This window comes from Theropithecus gelada, chromosome 5 (assembly GCF_003255815.1).
Source record: "Theropithecus gelada isolate Dixy chromosome 5, Tgel_1.0, whole genome shotgun sequence".
Lineage (NCBI taxonomy): Eukaryota > Metazoa > Chordata > Mammalia > Primates > Cercopithecidae > Theropithecus > Theropithecus gelada.
This window is the reverse complement of record NC_037672.1, coordinates 73,683,519-73,708,361: the sequence shown is the minus strand read 5'-3', so window position 1 is coordinate 73,708,361 and position 24,843 is coordinate 73,683,519. Positions and strand designations below refer to the sequence as shown.

The 24,843-nt window shown below is 38.2% G+C and overlaps 1 long non-coding RNA gene across 1 annotated transcript; it reads left to right on the top strand.

The window, feature by feature from the left end:
• Window positions 1-7,554: 7,554 nt before the first annotated feature.
• LOC112625377 lies at window positions 7,555-24,339 on the top strand. The gene is made up of 3 exons (XR_003119575.1): window positions 7,555-8,729; window positions 10,976-11,099; window positions 24,175-24,339. It is a non-coding gene; the product is annotated as an uncharacterized LOC112625377 (long non-coding RNA).
• The last annotated feature ends 504 nt before the right edge of the window (window positions 24,340-24,843 follow it).

Below are 24,843 nucleotides of genomic sequence, written 5' to 3'. Positions count from 1 at the left end.
CTTTAAGTCCAATTAAGCCTTTTTCTTTTGTAAACTGCCCAATGCAGGGTATGTCTTTATCAGCAGCATGAAAACAGACTAATACAGTAAATTGGCATCTGTAGAGTGTGGCGTTGCTGAAAAGATACCCAAAAATGTGGAAGCAACTTTGGAACTGGGTAACAGGCAGAGGTTGGAACAGTTTGGAGGGCTCAGAAGAAGACAAGAAAATGTGGAAAAATTTGGAACTCCCTAGAGACTTGTTGAGTGACTTTGACCAAAATGCTGATGACATGGACAATGAAATCCAGGTGCAGGTGGTCTCAGATGGAGATGAGGGACTTCTTGGGAACTGGAGCAAAGGTGACCCTTGTTATGTTTTGGCAAAAGACTAGCAGCATCTTGCCCCTGCCCTAGAGATTTGTGAAACTTTGGGAGGCCAAGGTGGGTGGATCACTTGAGGTCAGGAGTTTGAGAACAGACTAGTCAACATGGTGAAACCCCACCTCTACTAAAAATACAAAAAAATTAGCCAGGCATTGTGACAGGCACCTGTATTCCCAGCTACTAGGGAGGCTGAGGTAGGCAAATTGCTTGAACCCAGGAGGCAGAGGTTGCAGTGAGCCAAGATTGCACCATTGCACTCCAGCCTGGGCAACAAGAGTGAAACTCCATCTCCAAAAAAAAAAAGAAAGAAAAGAAACTTTGAACTGGAGAGAGATGATGACTTAGGGTATCTGGTGGAAGAAATTTCTAAGCCTCAAAGCATTCAAGAGGTGACTTGGGTGCTCTTAAAGAAATTCAGTTTTATAAGAGAGGCAAAGCATAAAAGTTCAGAAAATTTTCAGGCTAACAATGTGACAGAAAAGAAAAATCCCATCTTCTGAGGAGAAATTCAAGCCGGCTGAAAAAATCTGCATAAGTAATGAGGAACTGAATGTTAATCTTCAAAATAATGGGGAAAATGTCTCTAGGGCATGTCAGAGGTCTTCTCAGCAGCCCTTCCCATCACAGGCCCAGAGGTCTTCTCAGCAGCCCTTCCCATCACAGGCCCAGAGGCCCAGGCTGTGTGCAACCTAGGGACTTGGCGCCCTGCATCCCAGCCACTCTAGCAGTGGCTGAGAGAGGGCAATGTAGAGCTCGGCTGTGGCTTCAGAGGGTGCAAGCCTCAAGCCTTGGCAGCTTCCATGTGGTGTTGAGCCTGCAAGTACACACAAGTCAAGGACTGGAGTTTGGGAACCTTGGCCTAGATGTCACAGAATGTATGGAAATGCCTGGATGTCCAGGCAGAAGTTTACTGCAGGGGCAGGGCTCTCATGGAGAACCTCTGCTAGGGCAGGACAGAAGGGAAATGAGGGCTTGGAACTCCCACACAGAGTCCCTACTGGGGGACCACCTAGTGGAGCTGTGAGAAGAGGGCCACCATACTCCCGACCCCAGAATGTTACATCCACTGACAGCTTGCACTGTGTGCCTGGAAAAGTTGCAGACACTCAACACCAGCCCATGAAAGCAGCTGGGAGGGAGGCTGTACCCCACAAAGCCACAAAGGTGGAGCTGCTCAAGACCATGGGAACCCACCGCTTAATATCAGCATAACCTGGATGAGAGACATGGAGTCAAAGGAGATCATGTTTGAGCTTTAAGATTTGACTGCCCCATTGGATTTCGGACTTGCAAGGGGCCTGTAGCCGCTTTGTTTTGATCAATTTCTCCCATTTGGAATGGCGGTATTCACCCAATGCCTGTACCTCCTTTGTATCTAACTAACCTGCTTTTGATTTTCCCCGCTCATAGGTGGAAGGGGCTTGCTTTGTCTCAGATGAGACTTTGGACTATGGATGTTTGAGTTAATGCTGAAATGAGTTAAGACTTTGGGGGACTGTTGGGAAGGCATGATTGGTTTTAAAATGTAAGGATATGAGATTTGTAAAGGGCCAGCGTGGAATATGGTTTGACTGCGTCCTTGCCCAAATCTCATCTTGAATCCCCACGTGTTGTGGGAGGGACCTGGTAAGAGGTAACTGAATCACAGGGGCAGATCTTTCCCATGCTGTTCTCATGATAGCAAATAAGTCTCACAAGAGCTGATGGTTTTAAAAAGGGAAGTTTCTCTGCACAAACTCTCTTTGCCAGCTGCCATCCATGTAAGATGTGACTTGCTCTTCCTTGTTCACCACTATGATTGTGAGGCTTCCCCAGCCACATGGAACTTTAAGCCCAATGAAACCTCTTTGTTTTGTAAATTGCCCAAAATCAGGTATGTCTTTATCAACAGTGTGAAAACGACTAATACGGTGTTCTAACAAAAATACAAATGATATGAGATCAGAGAACGGAAGAGGAGAGAATAATTTTTGCCAGCAAGTCTTTTTTACATAGAATTTGAGTGGGGCTCTGAAGGAAATCAGAGTTTTAATTGGTATGTTGTGTTGCTAAAGGGAGGAACCCATAGGCAGAACTGGGAATTTAGATACCATTTAGATTATGAAGGACTTGAAAATCAAATTTTAAAAGTTATGCTTCTTAGCGGGGCATGGTGGCGTGTGCCTGTAGTCCCAGCTACTTGGGAGGCTGAGGCAAGAAAATCGCCTGAACCCAGGAGGCAGAGGTTGCAGTGAGCTGAGATCACACCATTGCACTCCAGCCTGTGCAACAGAGCAAGACTCTGCCTCAAAAAAAAAAAAAAAAAAAAAGATAAAAAGATAAAAAGTTATGCTTCACCTATTAGTAAATCACCAAAGACTTGCAAGACTAGTTAGGAAACTATCAGGAGTTAGGACTCGGGAAAAGATGATAGAAAAGGAGAGATTAGAGGTGATAATAAATTTTCAAGAACAGTAATGCCATTAAATAAATGGGTGAACACATAAAGAGGAACACATATGTAAGTCAAATGATAAAATGGGGTGGACATATTAACCTTTGGGGGTCTTGCATTATTTGGAGTGGTCAAGTAGGTAGCTGGAAGTATAAAACAGAGTGTAGTGTTCTAAACCTGGCAGTTATTATAGTTATCCTGCATTTGTATTTGCTGTATACTGGTACTTTCCACTAGGTTATGTGGCTTTTAGAGTAGAAAGTATTACTTAAATACATCTTTATTTATCATGGAAATTCTTACTGCCCTATGCAAGAATGAGCTTTCTTTTTAATGGATTCACGGTTTATATTTTTATTTGCCAGAAATAGGGATTGGGGGGTGTAAGTTTTCACTTTGTCTATTCTTCTGCCTGCTGCTGGGATTGTACTTTGCTCATTTATGAACGTTCTCAAGTTAACAATGTTAAGTTTGACATTTACGGGAAGTATGTGAAGCCCGATACTTGGGTTGTAGTGCCCTCTGCTGGGAAAAGTGATAGAACATCGGTGTGTTCTTGCGCAAAAGAAAAAAATAAAAGTTCAGATGTCAGAGACAGTAATTAAAGGCTTTTTATCCTTTCATCAAATATATATGTGCATATCTATTTTGCATTAAAAAACTCAAAATAGTGGATGTATTTAAATGCCAAGTTATTCTGGTAATTTAAAATGCAATTTCGTTTATAAAAACTAGCTTAACATAAATTTCATTAACACATTTATGGAAAGCAAAAATAAATGATAAATCTATCATATGCAGTTATGTCCCATTTGAGCTTAAAGAAACATAATTATAGAATTTCAGTTATCTGTGACTATGCAACCACATGATTTTCCAAGACTGTTCGATGCAAAATTTTCAATTCATTTCTATCAAGCCAAATGTCCCAATTTAGGCTGGGAAACTATATTCACCATATTCATAAATATCTCATCAATATTTAATGATTAACGATTTATTGAAAATATACCATTTAAATTGAAATTTATTTAAACAAAGGTTAATGAATTTTTTTTCCTTTTGGTTATAAAGTAACCATGCTCATTATGGAAAATATAAGACAGACTCTAGAAATCATTCATAAAATCACTAGAATAAACTCTGTTAAACAACAACAAAAAAAAAACACACTCTGGTCTCCTGTATTTTTTCTAGTCTTTTTTTCTACTCGTGTTTTATATAGCAGAGACAAACTAGAGAGTAGTTTTATGTAACTTTTTTCTTTGCGTTATGACTTATAAGTCTGTGCAATTTTAAAGAATTCTCATCCCAACATTGTACTTCTTTTCTTTTCCCTTTTCTACCCAATTAAAGATAAAAGCTCCCCAATACTAGCACAGAGCTTTTGATCATTATACCGGAAAGAATCTCTTGCTTGTCAGAACCTTCCAGGCTCTACTTCTACTCCTCTTTGATCTGCAACTGCACTGCTGCCTACTAGTCATCGTTCTAGTTTATTCCCAGAGCCCTCTACTGTTTACTCTGTGAAAACTATTTCTTCTTTGCTACAGTAGAAATTAGTGCCAGCAGTCTTTTCCAACAAATTAGTTTAGACCAGAGAAACTTCTGTGTCTCCAAATATATATGTCCTGTCTCATGTTTCTCAGTCCCCTTAAAGTTAAAAGGGGCCATTTAGTAAGTTTTGACAAATGATCTAGGAGCATTAGTGGATATATTTTCATTCTGTTAGTGGGTCTATCAGCAGCATTCTCTTGCTCTGTGATTAGGATTGTGAAGGCAATGTTCACACGGCATAGCCACAAGATGAAAGCAGCCTGGTTTGCTAATCCGGCAGCCTGGGAGAGTCATCCTACTGTCAATAGCCTATGAGTGAGAAGTAAATTTTGGTGTGCTAAGCTATGGAGATTTAAGTATGTGGAACCACAATAACATCTAGCCTATCCTGACTAATACATGATAGTATATTCAGTCACAGTGTTTGACAACGTTGTTTTCTCTACTTTGGGTGCCCTTCCCAAGCACCTCCACCCCTTCACCAAGAAGTTTTTCTTGGGCTTCCTCTTATTCATCCTACAGGGCTCATCTCAGGGGCATTAACTTGATAAACCTTTGATTGCCCCCATCCCTCATTCTGGATTAGTTGTCTGTCCCACCTGCTTCTGTAGCACCATAAGTATATAAATGAACAGTTCTTGGATATTTATGGATTGATGAAATTATTTTGTAGATATTGGTTATATAAAATTTTCTTTAGAATACTTATTAAAACAATTAGAATAGATCAGCAGTTTTCAAAGTGTTTTCTGCAGACCCCTAAGGGTCTCTGAGACTTTTTCAGGAAGTCTGTAAAATCAAACTAACAGTGAAAATAGATTAGTGACAAAAAACTGGGACTTTTAGCAAATCAAGGTAAAAGCACCAAACTATACCAGGAGTCATTGGATCATTGTATTTTTCACTGCCATGCATTTGCAGTAAAAAAAATCCAACTTTATTTAAGAATGCCCTGGATGAAACATTAAAGATTACAAATTGTATTACATTTTGAAATTGAGTGCATACATATCTTGGTTATATTATGAATGACAAAATGAGAAGTAGACATAAGCATGGTTGCTGCATAATTGAATTGAATGGCAATCTTGAGTAAAAGCACTGAAGTAATTTTATGATTTGCAAGCTGAACGCATCATTTTTGTCATGGAACAACATTTTATTTGCTAAGAGTGACTGAAAACCTATTAGAATCAGAATCAGTAATTATTTAATATATTTAGAATCTGCATGTGGCAGATATTTTCTTGATAAAGTAAGCTTCTTATAAGGAAAGTGACTGTTGCTAATTATGAAATATGAGATTTATTAAGAAAATTAGAATTTTGGTAAACTTATTTGTGCTACAAATTAATAAACTCTGGCTCTCAGAGGCAGATGGAAGCAAAAAAGATGCCAACTCCCAGAGTTCTGGCATGGATTCACATAAAACAATTATACTAGTATTCAAGTTGCATCTGAAGGCTTGAAAACATAAAATTACAAGATTAATTAGAATATTAGCAGTCACTAGTATCACTTTCCATAATCTCTACTCCTACCCCCACCTCAAGACTAGATCCTTTAATCTCCTCTGCCCCTTCTAGAGGAGTCGGCATCCAGGATCCACCTAAATGGGAGCCAAATTTGCCAGACCATGATTCAGAGGGCATTTTCATACAGGCTCAAATGAGAAATATACAATACCCTATAAATACAAATACTTTTGTGAAAGTAATCCTGATTTCATTTCCCAGCATGGACTTCTTACTGTGTTAGGTATTACCCAAAGCTGCAAGAAGTTTTCACCTTTTTCAGGAAAAGCAAGCAAGCAAACACACAAACACATAACACCAACAAACAAAAACTCCCACAAAAATGTAAATTATCAACAGCTTTGGGCACGGTGGTCCACGCCTGTAATCCCAGCACTTTGGGAGGCCAAGGCGGGTGGATCACGAGGTCAGGAGATCAAGACCATCCTGGCTAAGACGGTGAAACCCCGTCTCTACTAAAAAAAATACAAAAAATTAGCCGGGCGTGGTGTTGGACGCCTGTAGCCCCAGCTACTCGGGAGGCTGAGGCAGGAGAATGGCGTGAACCCAGGAGGCAGAGCTTGCAGTGAGCCAAGATAGCCTCACTGCACTCCAGGCTGGGCCACAGGGCCAGACTCTGTCTCAAAAAAAAAAAAAAAAAAAAAAATCACTTCCTTATCCTGGACTTCTATGACTACAAGACAGGATTGTGTAAAGTGGGTGTTGTTCTGCATTCTTGGACAAGGTTGTTAACCTCTTGGTATCTGTTTATTCATCTATAAAGTTAAAATAATAATAGTACTCCTCATGGAATAGACAGAAGGATCAATTGGGATAACACATACAAAGTCATTAGAATTGTGCCTGACACATAGTAAGAACTCACTAAACGTTAAGCATTACTGCTTCAATGATGATGATGATAATGAATACAATGTGTAATGTTAATTACCACCAAGGGAATTAAATATCAATATCATTAATAACTGAAATTTAATACGCTAAGACTACTTTAAAAGATCTTTGGCATTTCAAAGTTTTAAGAAACTGAGTTTATGTATGACATAAAGGAATTAAAAATGCCATTTAAAAGTGATTTAATAAAATTTTAGGACAACTATTATTATATATATACTTATTTGAGATCTTTGGCAAATGCAAAATGGTTATCAGTAGATAGTATAAAATCCACACTTTCTGGAAGAAGAAAACTCAGTAAGTAAAAGATTTTCTCATCTATCTAATCTAGGTCATGGACGCTCAAGTAAAATTTAAATATTGTATAAGGACTTATCAAGACACTAAGTCAAATTTTCAGTAAATACCAATAAAAATTTTAATTTTTTAAAAGTGAATATTACAGACTGTAGTTACTTAATGCGTGGAGATTGTGTGGTTCATAAAACAGGGCTCTAGGCAAGCTTCTAGGGACTGTGGGACTGGGACTATGGCCAGAAATGAACATTTGTGTCACACAAAAAACCCACCTACAGACATACCGTGCTTACCTCCTTCCTGAACTCCCTTCTTTCCTGCCTCCAGCCTCTGACTCCTCCTTAACTTCCTCCCCAGACCCCCAACCCCTCCGCAGCTTCCAGAACCATCTTCTTGGCCTTCCTATCATCCCCCAGCCGAAGACCGATTCAGCCTTTCTTTTGTGCGCGTGTCTGTTTAGCTCCTGACCATGAGCCAGAATTACTGCGCCGAAGTGGAGGCCGCCGACAGCAGCCTGGTGAACCCGCAGCTGCGGGCGTCTCTTACCTACCTCTCTCTCTTCCTCCATTTCCACCGCGACGACGTGGCCCTGGAGGGCATGGGCCACTTCTTCCGAGAGCTGGCCCAGAAGAAGCGACAGGACGCCCAGAGTCTGTGGAAGACGCAAAACCACTGCGGAGCCCTCTGCGATGCCACCCAGAAGCCGTCCTAGGATGAACAGGACAGCAGCTTGGGCGCCCTGCAAGCCGCGTTGGCCCTGGAGATGAGCCTGAACCAGGCCCTGCTGGATCTGCACACCCCGGGTGCAAAGCATGCAGACCCTCACCTCTGTGGCTTCCTGGAGAACGACTTCCTAGGCCGCGAACGGAAACTCATCCGGAAGACTGGCAACCACCTGACCAGACTCAGCGGGCTGGAGGGGCCCAACCCGCGCTGGCCAGGCCTCTTCCTCTGGCGCAACAAGGAGCCTCTGGCCCCCAGAGGCCTTCAAGAGGCCCGCTGGCCCCATTCCTCTGTCAGACCTGGGGCAGCGTCCACCGGAGCTGCTCCCTTCAGCCTCAAGATACTATTTTTGTTTTGTTTTGTTTTGTTTGAAAGAGTCTCCCTGCCTGGAGTGTAGTGGTGATCTCCCCTCACTGCAACCTCCGCCTCCCCGGTTCCAGTGATTCTCCTGCCTCAGCCTCCCAAGTAGCTGAGATTACTGGCGCCAGCCACCACCCCGGCTAATTAGACGGAGTTTCACCATGTTGGCCAGGCTGGTCCTAAACTCCAGACCTCAAGTGATCTGCCTGCCTCGGCCTCCCAAAGTGCTGGGATTACAGACATGAGCCACCAGGCCCGGCCCTGGAGATACTTTTTAACCACCCCGTGCCCTCCCGTAAGCCGTGGTCCAAGTACAGGCAACCCTTCTTTTTATGGAAAAAGAAGTTAAAAAGAGAAAGGAAGACCCACCCACTAATTCTCAAGAAAGCAAACAAAAACCAAAAAGAAAACTGTCATTGAACACTTTGCTTTTAAATTTGTTTTAATTAAAATACATTACACATTTTCAGGGTGCATAGAGACTTTTCAAAATATGTTACAAATAAAGAATTTCCACAGAAACTTGTAACAGTGAAGAACTACTACTCTGCCTGGTCTCTGTAAGTCTAAAATGTGCTGTTTTGCCTGGTTTTGCTGATGTGAAATTCTTTCACAATGATTGCAAGAATTGATCAAGACCTCATACAAATAAAAGAGTGTAACTCAGTGCCTACATTCAGACTAGATTTAGATCACAACCACACACCTTCCACAAAAACTATGACATGAAGGCAGATATAGCATATTCCAACCCAGTCTGCATAAAGTATTGATTCCAGTTACAGTGATTAATTTGCCATGGACAAGGACACACTTTCACAATTCTAGAAAGTCTGAATGACAAAAACCAAGAGTTTATGCTGTGATGAGATAGCCATGATGTGAGTTAATGAAACAAAAATAATTCATATTATGATAGTCTGATTTTGATGTGAACACTGTCTTTGCTTAGGTTTTTCTGAACCAAACCTGAGATGTCTTGTTTTATTGAGTTGGCTTAGAAGTCCACAAATATTCCCTTGGGATGGCAGTTCTTTCAAAACAGCCATTGTACACACTAATTTAAAATGCATGTTAAGTAAGGCTTAGGAGTAACAGGCAAAAACAACCTACAATAGTTGCTAGGAGATGATTTTCTGTTAGACACCAGTCTTAGAGGCGATCCAGTTGCAGTAGGTGGTCACTCGTGTGTAGACCCCTGGACTATTGATTGCACCACATTCATTCCTTTGCCAGCTCACCACTCCAACAAGGCAGTATTTTGAGAATTAGGATGAACTAGTGGTCCTCCAGAGTCACCCTGAATAAAACAAAGAATATATATCATTGTGAGAATTTCCTTTCGGATACTTTATTTACACTAAATGATAACCCCAGATAAAGTTTGTAAGTCATTAGCATTTTGCTCACAGTGTAAATCCCTATGTCACCATTAACTTCAACTGTGACTGACCAGAATACCTTGCCTAGGACTCTGGAGTTTACCTGAAACTGAAAGGTGTGATTTATTTTTTAAATTTATTGATATTTTAGAGACAGGATCTCACTCTGTCTCCCAGCCTGGAGTGCGGTGGCATGATCACAGCTCACTGCAGCCTGGAACTCCTGGGCTCAAGTAATCCTCCCACCTAGCTTTCTGAGTAGCTAGGAATACAGGCATACCACCACACTGAGCTAGCTATTTTTTTATTTTTTGTAGAGATGAGGTCTCACTGTGATGCCCAGGCTGGTCTTGAACTCCTGATATCAAACAGTCCTCCTGCCTTGGTTTCCCAAAGTGCTGGGATTTCAGGCATGAGCCACTGCACCAAAGGTATGATTTAATAAGTTACAGGCTTTAATTCCATGACAAAGCTTTGGGAGACATATGAATATACTTGGAATATGGGACTTCATATCTGAGAAAAAATACCAGAACTCTAACCATGAGGGGGTAAGAAAGTGAGAGGAATTTCAGAATGGGCTGAAAGTAATTGAAAAAATTCTGAGATGATTATTTATTGAAATGTAGCTAAGAATCTGGACTGTGGTGCTAGACAGCCTAGGTTTTTATGTCAGCTATGATGTGCAAATTACTAAAATTTACCTGCCTCTATTTCCTCATCATAAAATGAGAATACTGGTATTATCTACATCATAATAGTGTAATGAACATTAAATGAATCAACATTTGTAGAGGACTTAAAACAGTGTTTGACTCAGAATAAGTCCGGCATAAATGTTTGTTAAACACTTAAAAACATATGTTGCATGTAGGGAAGAATTACTTTAGTGCCAAAGCTGAGAGGAACTTTGACAGGATTGGAAAAGTGCAAATTAATTGAAGTATAGAATTGTCTCCATATTGATGATTTTCATAAAGTAAGAGCAGTTATTTATATACTACTGGTCAATGTAAATAATGGCCAGAATTACCTGACAGGCATCAATATTTCCTTCCATGTACCCAGCACATAGCATTGTATCCTGCACCATACCATGATAGGCTTCTTTAGCATTACAAGTGTTTCTATCAATAATCTTCACAGATGCTTTCTGAAGGAACACTGGATATTTACCTAAAGGAATTAAATATCCACAAACAAGCTGAAAGAACTGGATGACCTTGCTTTATCCTCTGTACATAAGACCCATATTTGACTGTTGCATACTTTTAGAATGAAAAAGCCCACTCACTTTCCTCATTCAAACTGATAAAAAAGAAATGTTCAAATTATAATTTGAAATATCTTTCTAATGTTGCCTGTCTCTCTTTCTCTCTCTTCCTACATCTTTGGACCAGAGCTTTCTCAGTTGGCTTTTCCAGGTTAGGGAGGTTCTACAACCAAATTGGTTTCCTTGGAATGTTTGAAACCCAGGCAGTTTGCAAAGTCATAACTCCATATGCACCATTCCCTAAGAGATTGTCTGAGAGTACTCAACATCTGGAGGTAAATGATGCCTTTGACTCTACACCTAGATTACTCTTTTCCTGTTGCTTTTGTACCTTACATGGTATGTTACATTTTCCCTGGTCTTACCATTAAATGAAAGTCTTCCCCATCCTGTAACAACAACTCCTTCACCAGGTGGAAAAATCTCTGTGGCTTCAGGAAGAATAACTCGATGTACATCATTCTTAAATAAAACCTTTTTAGTGAGCAGAATAAGTGCAATATCATCATGATGTTCATCCTGGATGTAGTCTTCATGAATAATAATTTGTTGAGCATCATGTTGCATATAGGGTAGAGTTACTTTCATGCCAAAGCTGACAGTATAGTTTTTTGGATTTTTTGTCCTAAAGAAATAAAAATCATATATTTTGTATTTATTTCAAGATAATAGAAATACATTCTGTATCTACTGTACTCTTCTTGGCATGAATACTTCCTTGATCTATAGTTCATTAGCAATTTATAATCTGATTTTTAACTCATTTTAAAAAATCTTGAGTTCCTACACCATACACTATATAAGGCAATGGGGGAATAGAATAAAAATAAATGGCCATGCCATCAAAAAGTTTAAATCTAGTGAAAGGTAGGTGTAAACACTAGCAGTTATAATAGGTTAAATAATGGTGTATATAATTAGTGAGACTACAGAATAGGAAGACTTACATCTGTATTCTTAAGGGAATAGAAGATTTCTTAGAGAAAATAGTATTTTGGATAAGACTATGGGTCTAAGTCGTATTTGCCCCGAGCAGATGGGGGCAGGCATGTGCGGAGAGGAAGGTACATATGAAACAGAATGTGTTTCAGCAACTACAAGTAGTTTAGGATGTCTGTATTATAAAGTGATGAGAGGTAAGTATCATGTGAAGAAAAAAATGCACTGTCAAGAATGAATGACTCTTCCCATTTTTACTGAAAAGGTACGAAAGCCTTAGATAGGCTTGCCATATAATTTTTCTTCCAAACCAGGACACTTTTGAGAATGAAAGGGAGTGCTACTAATATTTAAACAGGGATAACAGGTACAAACTGGAACTTCCTCCAAAGCCTTTGGTTTCTGTCGCCTTGGGCAACATAATGAACTTACACTTTAAAACAGTGAGCCACAGTCACCAAGTATCTTTCACTGATCAATGATGCCCTACGGTAGTGTTGCCCATTCATTTTAAGGCGTGCTTGCCACGGCCATTCTCCTTCCTGAGCAGTGGAACCTACCCTGACTCTTACAAATGTAGGTGACATCCTTGCGCATCTCACACAGCCTGTCAGAAAAAGTCAGTTTTGTTTCATTAAGAATAACATTTGATTACAAAGCAGAGAGTGAGCTGAGTTCGCTTTGTACAGTTATATCTGACAATATCTTGTGCTTATAGCTACAGTGTAATCTGTACAGGAATCATTAGCAGCCAGTGGATTGCTTGCATACCAGCATACTGTCTTCAAGACACTAGCACTTGGAGAATGTGTGAGCTGTGAAAGGCAGATAAAGTTATAGTTAAGTTCATGCTCTGCAATCAGACTCCCTGAGTTTGAATTCTGGCCTCATCGTTTACAAGATGGATGAATTTGTGCAATTATTTCACTTCCTTGTGCTTCAGTTTCCCTGTCTCAAAAATGGAATCATAATCATCCCCATCTGTAGGATGGTTACAAAGATTAAATTAATTACTCTATGTGTGAAACATTTAGAACTGTTCCTAACCAACAGTAACAAATCATGACTGCTATGCTTTAGATCACCTCAAAACTTTAATTAAAAAGTATCTGAACTTATGGTTGTGGATAATTTCTGCAGCATTGACCTTACTGATTTCTGAAATAGAACAAAAAAAATCGCAGTAAATTTAAAACCTAGCACCACTGACCTTGGGGCAATGGATTAAGATGATAGGTCCAACAGGGCGGAAGGGTCCATAAATAATTTGCAATTTTAAAATAAAGTGTTAATACAAAGGAGAGAACACTGGCTTATTGGAATTGTTCTTTTACTATACATGAATGTATGACGTGGAGGTACCATCTTCATGGCTCCGCGTGCAAGACTTCTTTCTTATTTAATTAGAATTGTATTCCACATCATCTAAAGTGGAAAACTGTGAGTGTCTTTTCTTAGAAGAGGAATTCCCTACAAGTGAACCTAATTTCTGTCAGTATACAAAAAATAACTTTTAAAAAGTGACCTGTCTTATAGTGGTGGATCCAATGCTGCTTTTGAAAGTTATGGGAGATTTTGTAAAAGATTAGCAAGACACATCAGTACTTATAAGGACTGTTTAGAGTATTAATATCTGCTTTTGAATGAAAAGCAGCCTGCCCTCACCCCTGAATCAAACAAAGGTTTGGTATTATTGTGATTTGATTGCGTTTTTAATAGTGAAGAATACAAATAATTGCTCTGATGTAAAACAATGATGTTCATTAAAAAATACTGAAGGTCAGTTTTGTGTCTGGTATTTGTGATATATGCTAGGGATAAAATGATGAAAGTAACACCACTCCCATCATGAGCTTACCCATAAGCCTCGGAGAATTCAGATCTGTAGTCAAGAATCCTGAATGGTTCTTCAGCATCTAATGGAAGATACTTTCAATTCCTTTTCCTGTGTTTTCTTCCATTGATCTGGGACCCTTGAATACCAGTCATATATGTGCTGTCACGCTGTTGTTATCAGGACTGGAAACAACATAAAGTTTTCATATGTTGCTGAAAACAGCAGTTTCTTCCTCATTGTCTGATCTTTCATAACTTGGTTTCTTCTGCTCCTTTATGGGTTTGTGGAGTACCTTTAGGTTAAGCACAGGACCATCCAACCTCTTATATTTGCTTGGTGACAGTATGCATGCAACTGTATTATTCAATATGGAGGACAAGCAGTTACACAAATCTAAAAAAAGGGAGGCCAGACGTGGTGGCTCCCGCCTGTAATCCCAACACTTTGGGAGGCCAAGGCGGGCAGATCATCCAAGGTCAGGAACAGACTCAAAGTGATACAGTAACTTGCCAAAGATTCTAGGGCTATTAAATGCAAATTTGTAATATATATAAAATATATACTATATATTTATATTATTTAATATAAATATAAACTACATATAAATATATAAATATATAGTATATATAAATTATATATATAATTTTTATCTGATACATATATCAATCATAAACACAGATAAGAGAATGTTTGAGATAGTAGATGAAGATATGAAGTAAATAAACAGAATAAAATATTGGTTGAGACAGGAATATATACTATAAAGAGATTTTCATCTATAATAATCAACTGTCAGATTATGAATAAAAATAGTTACCACATAAGTATCTACTATGTGAAGATATTTTAGAAAAACTTTATGAAATATATTAATCTTTCAGGAGAAGTGTAGTCTCAGAGAGACTAAGTAATTTACCCAAAATTATATAGCCACTAAGAGCCAAGGATCAAAACTCAATTTGTCTGACTCCAAAGCCCATACTTAAGCTATTACATTTCCTTCCTAAAATGTCATAGATACTAAGCTACTTGACATATGATACATGTTATCTCCAATGTAATACATATTCAACATTTAGGAATATGCTAGATACCACATAAGAGTGCCTATCATATAATAAGAACTAAATAAATATTAATATTATTTTGCAATATGCTTGTTGCCTTTGAAGATCATCTTGTGGAAGAGATGATATGAATGAAACCATTACATGTGGTATTAATATGATATAATTAAATGGCAAAGTTTATTTTTCAATTGCAAGTTCTATGTGAATGCAGAAAAGGAGACAATATGATTAAATATAATATAACTATAAATGTGAAAATATTTTATAATAAAGTTGATGGAAAAAGAAGTCAGAAAGCTCTCAACAAAATGCTGAAAATGGGTTGATTATAAGTGATTTATGAAGGAACATTGTTAATTTCAGTTAGTTTTTCTGTGGGTCATAGATCTTTTACTATAGAGATAAACTGCTAAAGCTTTATAACAGTAGTTTACTAGGTTTTTTTTATAAGTAGCAAACAAAAACTAGACCTTGAAACTATGCAACTTCTCTCTCATAATTCAGTTTTCACAATGCATCATTCAGATATTTGGATTCCTAATTATTTCTACCTATTACAATGTTCAACAGCCATGAATATTCCTTAATTAATACAAGATTAAATTAATGTAATTAATAGATTGGAAGGATATGGATTGGTTTGATTACAACTGAATGGAGCTCTTTTCCAAAGAGAGTGAATAAATTGAATATTTAATGTCTATGGCAATTAGGATAAAGAAAACGTACCCTAGAACAAGAAAATCAACATTTGAATATCCTGTTACTAATTTAATTCTGTGTAGCAGTCTTAATGGGACACGGAGATTGCTCACTAACTATACCGAGGTCACTGTGAATACAGTCATTCTGCTCAGTTGATACCTAATGAGATGAAAATAACTTCTAGGAATGGGATGTCTACAAGGCATACTTGTACCATACGATTAACATTTCCATCTACATAAGTAGTTTAAATGCCAGTATGAATTGAGAAAGATGTATAATAGAGCAGAAAAGAAAGGAAATCATTCTACAACTTTTCCATTACTTAATTATTTAAAACCTATAATTAAGTATGTTTAATTATATTAAAATATATTCTAGAAAGAAAACCTAAAACACACACATATACATATACATTTTTTTCCTGAGTGCTCTGGATGCAATATCAAGGTTTAAGCATAAATTATGAGAGGACTTCTATCTAAAGACGACAGAGCAAAATCACTTTTACATTTTCCTACCCCTAAGCCCAGAAAAAGAACAAAAGATAAGAATAGTGGGCTCCATTCTAAGGAAACAAACAATAAAGCTACCAGTTACAACTTCAAATTTTAAAATGTGAAGCAAATATGCTCCAAACTGTGAAATATACACTGAAGTGAGAGATTATGTACGTCAGAGATACATCTCACAAATTAAGCTAGATGTATATTTTTCTAAAAGTTCTCAGTGACTGAGTATTAAGACTTGAGAGCTGGCCAGACGTGGTGGCTCACACCTGTTATCTCAACACTTTAGGGGGCTGAGGTGAGCAGATCACCTGAGGTTGCAAGTTGGAGACCAGCCTGGCCAACATGATGAAGCCCTGTCTCTACTAAAAATACAAAAATTAGCTGGGCATAGTGGCAGGAGCCTGTAATCCCACCCACTTGGGAGACTGAGGTAGGAGAATTGCTTCAACCCAGGAGGGGGAGGTTGCAGTGAGCCAAGATTACACCACTGCACTCCAGCCTGGGCAACAGAGCAAGAGTCCATCCCTAAAATTAAAAAAAGAAACAAAGAAAAAGACTTCAGAGCCTATAAAAAGACAGGAAGATTTCTGTAAAGGCCTATTTTAACACTGCATAATGGCAAAAGTAATAATAAAAGTGAAATCATGCAATTGTGATATTTTTATTGTATATGATCCAATCTTCCCGCTAAGGCAACTTGCTGAAAGTAAGCTGGGGAAAAGAAATAAGGGACGTCATAAATTATTATATCATAATTAGAGAGATTTCTTCAGGGCCATCCCAGCTTCTTAACTCTTAAAAAGTGAAAGTAAACGGACCCTGGGGTTAAAGAAAACAACAGTGAGATAAGAGAATGTTTGAGATAATAGACAAAGATATAAACTGCAGATTCCTTCAGCCTAGAAGTCCGAGACAGAGCAATAAGGGGAAAAAAATTCATAATTAGAAAGGAGAAAGTTAAATTGTCCCTGTTGACAGGTGACATAATCTTATATTTAAAACAAAACCTAAAGATGTAACCAAAACAGTCTTAGAACTGATAAATGAACTCTACTAAGTTTCAAGATTAAAATTCAACATATAAAAATCAGTAGCCTTTTTACACATCAATAACAAACTGGTTGAAAAAGAAATCAAGAAAACAATCTCAATTACAATAGCTACAGAAAAAGAGAAAGCTACAAACGAATTTAACCAAGGAGGTGAAAGATCTCTATAAACACAACTACAAAACTCTGAGGAAAGAAATAGAAGACACTCAAAAAAATTAAAAGACATCACATGTTCATGGAATGGAATAATTAATATTGCTAAAATGACTATACTATCCATAGCAATCTACAGATTCAATACAACTCCTATCAAAATACCAATGACTTTTTTTAACCATTGACCTTTTCAACAGAAATAGAAAAAACAATCCTAAAATTGATACGGAACCACAAAAGACCCCAAATAGCCAAAGAAATCCTGAGCACAAAGAACAAAGCTGGAGGCATCATACTATCTGACTTCAACATATACAACATATACTTCAACAAAGCTGTAGTGACACAAATAGTATGGTATATATTTACAGCTATCTGATTTTTGACAAAAGCAACAAGAGCACACATTGGGAAAGGACAATCTTTTCAATAAATGGTGCTGGGGAAACTGGATATCCACAAACAGAAGGATGACACCAGACCCCTCTCTTACATCGTATATAAAAATCAAATCAGGGTGACATACAGACTTAAATGTATGGCACAGAACTGTAAAATTACTGGAAGAAAACACAGAAAAAATGCCCTAAGACATTAGTCTGGGCAAATGTTTTATGAATAAGACTTCAAAAGCACAGGTAATAAAAACAAAAATAGATGAATGGGATTATATCAAACTAAAAAACTTCTGCACAATAAAGGAAACTATCAATAGAGTAAACAGACAACCTGAAGAATAGAAGGAAACTATTCATCCAACAAGGGATTAATATTTAATATCTGGAATATATAAGGAACTCAACAGAAAAAGAAATCCAATTAAAAATAGGCAGCTGATCTGAATAGACATTTTTCAAAACAAGACAAACAAAGGGACATCAGGTCTATTTTTAAAAATGCTTGACCATGTGTGGTGGCTCACACCTGTGATCCTCACACTTTGGGAGGCCAAGGCGGGTGGATTACCTGAGGTCAGGAGTTTGAGACCAACCTGACCAACATGGTGAAAGCCGTCTCTACTGAAAATACAAAAATTAGCCGGGCGTGATGATGGGGGCTTATAATCCCAGCTACACAGGAAGCTGAGGCAGGAGAATCACTTGAATCTGGGGGTTGGAGGTTGCAGTGAGCCAAGATCGTGCCACTTCACTCCAGCCTGGGCGAAAGAGCGAAACTCTGTCTCAAAAAAAATAAATAAATGAAATAAAATAAAATAAAATAAAATGCTCAACATCATTAACCATCAGGGAAATGCATATCAAAACCACAATGAAATATAATCTTACCCCAGTTAGAATGGCTATTATAAAAAGACCAAAAATAACAAATGCTGGCAAGGATGTGGAGAAAAGGGAGCTCTTACACAACATTGGTAGAGATTTTTAATTAATACAGCCATTATGGAAAACAGTATGAAGTTTCCCAAAAAGCTAGAAATAGAACTACCATATTGTCTAGCAATCTTACTACTGGGTATATACATATCCAAAGAAAAGAAAATTAGTTTGTCAAAAAGAAATCTTTGCTCTCATGTTTATTGCAGCACTATTCACAATAGCCCTAAGTGTCCATCAACAGATGAATAGATAAAGAAAATGTGGCATAAATACATCATGAGATACTATTCTGTCATTTAAAAAAAATGGAATCCTGTCATTTTCAGCAACATGAATGGGGTACATTAAATGAAATAAGCCAAGCAGGCACAGAAAGATAAATACTACATGTTCACACTTACATGTAGAAGCTAAAAACTTTGATCTCATAGATATAGAGAGTAGAATAGTGGTTACTAGAAGCTGGAAAGTGTAGGAGAAGGGGAATAGGAAGAGGTGTGTTAACAGATACAAAATTACTATTAGGTAAGAGGAATAATTTCGTTTCTTCTAAAGCACTGTAGGATGGCTATATTTAACAATAATTTATTATATATTTTCAAATAGCTGGAAGAAAAAATTTTGAATGTTCTCAACAAAAATAAACAGATAATGTTTGAGGTAATGAATACGCTAATTACCCTGACTTGATCATTACATATTGTATACATATATCTAAATATCATGCTAAACCTTACAAATACATACAATTACTATGTGTCAATTAAAAAAAAAAAACAAAAACACTCCCTCGGCCTATAATCTACCCTCTAGGCCCACTTCTTACAGTATTCTTTAGAAAACATCTATCCCAAACCCCAAATGTTACAAATGTTACAAATAATGTTACAAATAATGCAGTAGGGAACTTTGTAGATCTTGGAGGGAAAAAAGCCAAAAGGAAGAAAAAGTATTTTTAAAAACTAGAAGAGGAATTACTAAGGGAACAAAAATGTGTTAACAGCTAATTCCAATAGTCTCAAAGATGCAGTATACAAAAGAACTAAACAATGTACAACCATTTGGTGAAGAAGACAAGTAAGCTGCAGAATTTAGTAAAGGAATGGAAGAGGAAAATAAGACTATCAGAGATAAAAGCCACATTGAGAAGAACAGGTACAGATTTTTTAATATCTTGTAACATGAGGACAGGCTTGAGCAAAACAAATAAAATAAAATTGAAAAGAGAAACTAAAATTATTGAAGGAATAAACAACATGAAAGGAAAAGGAGGTCCAACAAATGCTAAATTGGCAGCCCTGAAAAAAAGAACTCAACAAAGACATTTAAATCTGTAGCTTTAAAGGGCCCATTTGTTCAAAGAAAAATTAAAGGATGAACACAATACTAAGACTGACTGGATTTGATGAATCTATAGCATAAATAATCTTGTGATGATTTGGCAGAAAAAAGCAACAAAAAATCATTTACATTTAAATTTACAAATAGGAAATGGTCAGGATCTTTTCTTTGACAACACTAAATTGACAAAAATACAGTGGGAATAGTTTACAAAGTTCTAAGGAAAAGATAATATAAACAAATACGTTTTTGCTTATATATTGTTATGCATGTAAAATCTCAGGAATTTCAGCAGCTCAAAATCTTAAAGGAATGACTTCAAGAAGACTGATAACCAACCTAGAGATTAGTCATAATAAGAAACTCAAGAATCAAGAACATTCACTTAAAGATGATAAATTTAATAAATGCATCTGTACATGTTTCTTCCCCAAATCCTACTAAAATGATAGGAAAAGTGTGTGGTTTGGGGTTTTAAAGAAGTTAACCCACAAAGACAATGATAATGGGAGAGGAGGCAACAACAGCATTATGAAAGCTGGAGGCAGGTGAGTGGTAATTCGCCTAACAGACTAAGAAACCTAAAACCTTATATTGTAGTGGGAAAAGTAAAGGCATGTGCTGTCTTAAAAGAGTAGCTTAAATGGTACCAGGTACTCATGGAAGTAGGAATAGAAGAAATGAAATTAAAACCAGAAAAATTGATTGAAACAACTAGCTCCTGGTGTCTTCCCCAACCGCTAAGGTTTTCATACCATGGAGATTAAAACAGTTGAGGTCAGGTGCACCACACTCAAAACATCTATGCTGGACTCTTCCCAACTTGACTACAGAAAGGTAGCAGCAAATATTATATGCATGCAGAACAAGGGAGGAATTTTCCCCTATCTAAGAATTCTGACCAACTCAAAAGAAAATACCAAAATATACTGGTAATTTAGGTTCTCTCAACAAAACATCTGACCAGATAGAACATCTGTAATAAAAACTATCACCAACAGGCACTTCCTTCAGTCAGGTCTTTGATCCCCAATTTTGAAAATTTGCAGACACCAAAGGATCAACATATATTTGAGAAAAGTATGTAATAGGAAATATGACTGAAATAACCAAAGAAAACCTTGAAAGAAAAAGACTATTCAGGCAAAAAAATAATTTAAATATTATTATCCTCAGAGAAAGTGTTTGTAAGAAATAAGATCAAGATGCTATATAAAGGAACATTTAGATAATTAGAAAAGTATCCGGGAATTTAAATATATAATAACAGAAATAAGAAATCAATAGAAAGTTTAGAAAGTAAACTTGAGAAAATCAAGAAAGTGATTTTTTTTTTTTTTTTTTTTTGAGACTGAGTCTCACTCTGTTGCCAGTCTGGAGTGCAGGGGTGTGATCTTAGCTCACTGGAACCTCTGCCTCCTGGGTTCAAGTGACTCTCCTGCCTCAGCCTCCCGAGTAGCTGGGACTACAGGCACACACCACCATGTCCAGCTAATTTTTGTATTTTTAGTAGAGATGGGGTTTCATCATGTTGGCCAGGATAGTCTCGATCTCCTGACCTTGTGATCCACCCGCCTTGGCCTCCAAAAGTGCTAGGATTACAGGCATGAGCCACCGCACCCAGCCAAGAAAGTGATTTTTTTAAAAAAGATGAAGAAAGGAAAAATATAAAGGAAAAGATTTAAAAAAATAGATGTCACATTTAGGAGTCTCACTGTCAAAATAATAGGAGCTTCAGAAACGGAGCATGAAGGACAGGAAATCAACAAAGACATAATCCAAGAAAATTTCCAGGAACTGAAGTATAATGAATTTTCAGATTGTCATAGCCCACTAAATGTCAGCACAATAGATGAAAACAAGATCTCCACTCTGTCACATTACCATGAAATTTCAAAATACTGTGGACAAAAAAAAAAAAAAATCCAATGAGGTTTCAGAACATGATGGACAGGGGTAGAAGAAGTTTCCCTCAAAAATTCTAGAATCAAAATGCCATCATGACAGACTACAACATGCTAGCAGCCCTCGCTCACTCTCAGTGCCTCCTCAGCCTCAGTGTCTTCTCTGGCTGTGCTTGAGGAGCCCTTCAGCCCACTGCTGCACTGTGGGAGCACCTCTCTGGGCTGACTGAGGCCAGAGCCGGCTCTCTCTGTTTGTGGGGTGGTGTTGGGGGAGAGGTTCAGGTGGGAACCGGAGCTGCGCATGGCGCTGGCAGGCCAGTGTGAGTTCCAGGTGGGCGTGGACTCAACAGGCCCCACACTCAGAGGGGCCAGCCGGCACTGCCAACCCCGGGCAGTCAGGGGCTTAGCACCTGGGCCAGCAGCTGCGAAGGGGGCACCGGGTCCCCCAGCACTGCCAGCCTGCCCGTGCCGTACTCAAATTCTTGCTGGGCCTCAGCCACCTCCCTGCAGGACAGGGCTCGGGACCTGCAGCCCCCCCATGCCCGAGCTCCCCTACAGTGGGCTCCCATGCTGCCTGAGCCTCCCCGACAGGCACCGCCCCCTGCTGCACGTCCGGGGTCCCATCGACCACCCAAGGACTGAGGAGTGCAGGCTGTGCAGCGGGACTGGTGGGCAGCTCCACCTGAGGCCCTGGTGCAGGACCCACCAGGGGAAACCAACTGGGTTCCTGAAGGGGGGGTGCGGGACTTGGAGAACTTTTATGTCTGGCTAGAGGATTGTAAATGCACCAATCAGCACTCTCTGTGTCTAGTTCAAGGTTTGTAAACACACCAATCAGCACTCTGTGTCTAGCTCAAGGTTTATAAATGCACCAATCAGTGCTCTGTGTCTAGCTAATCTAGTGGGGACTTGGAGAACTTTTATGTCTAGCTAGATGATTGTAAATGCACCAATCAGCACTCTGTGTCTAGCTCAGGGATTGTAAATGCACCAATCAGCACCCTGTCAAAATGGACCAATCAGCTCTCTGTAAAATGGACAAATCCGCTCTCTGTGAAATGGACCAAACAGTAGGATGTGGGAGGGATCAGATAAGGGAATAAAAGCTGGCTGTCTGAGCCAGGGGCAAGCTGCGGGTCCCCTTCCCCACTGTGGAAGCTTTGTTCTTTTGGTCTTTACAATAAATCTTGCTGCCACTCACTCTTTGGGTCCACACCACCTTTATGAGCTGTAACTCTCATGGCGAAGGTCTGCAGCTTCACTGTCAGCGAGACCACGAACCCACCAGAAGGAAGAAGCTCCAGACATATCTGAATATCTGAAGGAACAAACTCCAGACATACCATCTTTAAGAACTGTTAACACTCACCGCGGGTATCCGCGGCTTCATTCTTGAAGTCAGCGAGACCAAGAACCCATCAATTCCAGACACAATCAGACTTCTTGACAGGAGCTTTGAAGGCAATAAGACAACAGAGCATCAGCATCAAAATGAAGAGGAAAAATTGTTTTCAACTTAGAATTCGATATTATTAATTAAGGTAAACGGTAGATTTAAGACATTTTCAGGCACACAAGTTGTCAAAAATGTACACTTCCCATCATAACCCTTTCCCAGAAAGCTCCTGGAGCATATACTCCACTACAACTGAGTGAATACAGTAATAAAAAGAAATATGGAATTCAGGTATTAGGGTGTCAGACTCAACAGGTAGTTGAAGGTAAATGCTGCTAAAGGGAAATCCCAAAATGACTGCTATGTCGCCAGAGTATGAATGTGTACAGAATCTTCATTCTTCCATAGTAGAAAGTGAACAGATGATGCCAACAATTGAAAAATTAGAATACAGCAATATTAAGAAGCAGAGAATTGAATATTAAGAAGCAGAGAATTGTGTCTGAGAAATGGAAAATAGGGATAGTGAAGGAGGGCCTGTGTTTGCATAAAAAACCTCTGAGTAACTATTTGATTATTTATGAGTATATCCAACTATGGAGGAAGAAAAATAACACCCAGGCGTAGCAATACCATGAAGAAAGAGTTGATGGTGAGTATATGCTCCATCTAAATATATATTCGAAACCAAACAACTGTAGTAACATTTATTACAGACCAGAACAAAGTGTTACAAATGTTCACAATGTAATAAGAATAACATTGCTAACAAACTACTGAGAAGTGTAGGAGGAAAATGAAAAGTACAAATACATGATTTTCTTGTCTTTCATAGTAGGATATAAATGATATAATATCTAAAGTTAAAACATAGCATTTTTAAAAAATGACTCTAACTTTTCTTATGTTTTCCAAAGTCTTCCTATCTGCGCATTCATGTCTGTGTATGAATATCCATTCTTTTACCTGTGTATAGTAAAAAAGATGTCTGCAATACAGTGTTTGACAAATGTTAACAATGCTGATTTCTGTAATCTGTGGATCCTGGTGCCATTTTAAAGGGAGCTAATTCACTGTTTCAAATTTTTTTATCTTTTGAAGAGATTGAAATAAAGATTACAATAAAATGAAATAAATAAAATGTATTATTTACCAACCTATTGCCAGAAAATGAACCAGGAGACTATTAGTTATTCCAAAGATTAACAACGCTCCAAACACAAGAAGGGCAAACATCCATAGTGACACAGATGTACGGGAAGCCATGACTGGTCCGCAAGTAAAGGATGATATGAATCTGAAGGCTCTACTAGAAAAACCACAGTCATTTTAAATCTGTATTTCTTGTCTCCTGCTTGCCCCTAGAAACTCTATAATTCAGATACAATAGTAACAAAAGACATTTTTAAAAGGAGGAAGAAAGGGAGAGTGGGAGGGAGGGAGGAAGAGTGAGAGGAAGAGACAAAAATTTTTTAAAAAATCAGTTTCCCTTAAAGTTTTTGATTGAACCTCTCTAAATCTGTTATGAGATTACATTTAGGAGTACAGTGGTTGGTTACAAGTTATCTATACTTGGCACCTTGCTCCCTCCCATGATCAAGGATTAGAAACAGAGTATCAGTAAGTGAAGATCTTGTCAGGTCGGAGGGGTAGGGAAGGGAAGGGAAATGTCCTAGAAGTTCTTTATGTCTAAGCCCATATTAATCTTTTAAAGTATGATCATGATCCTATATGATTTATTATGTCTTTATTTTATACAAAGAACATGCA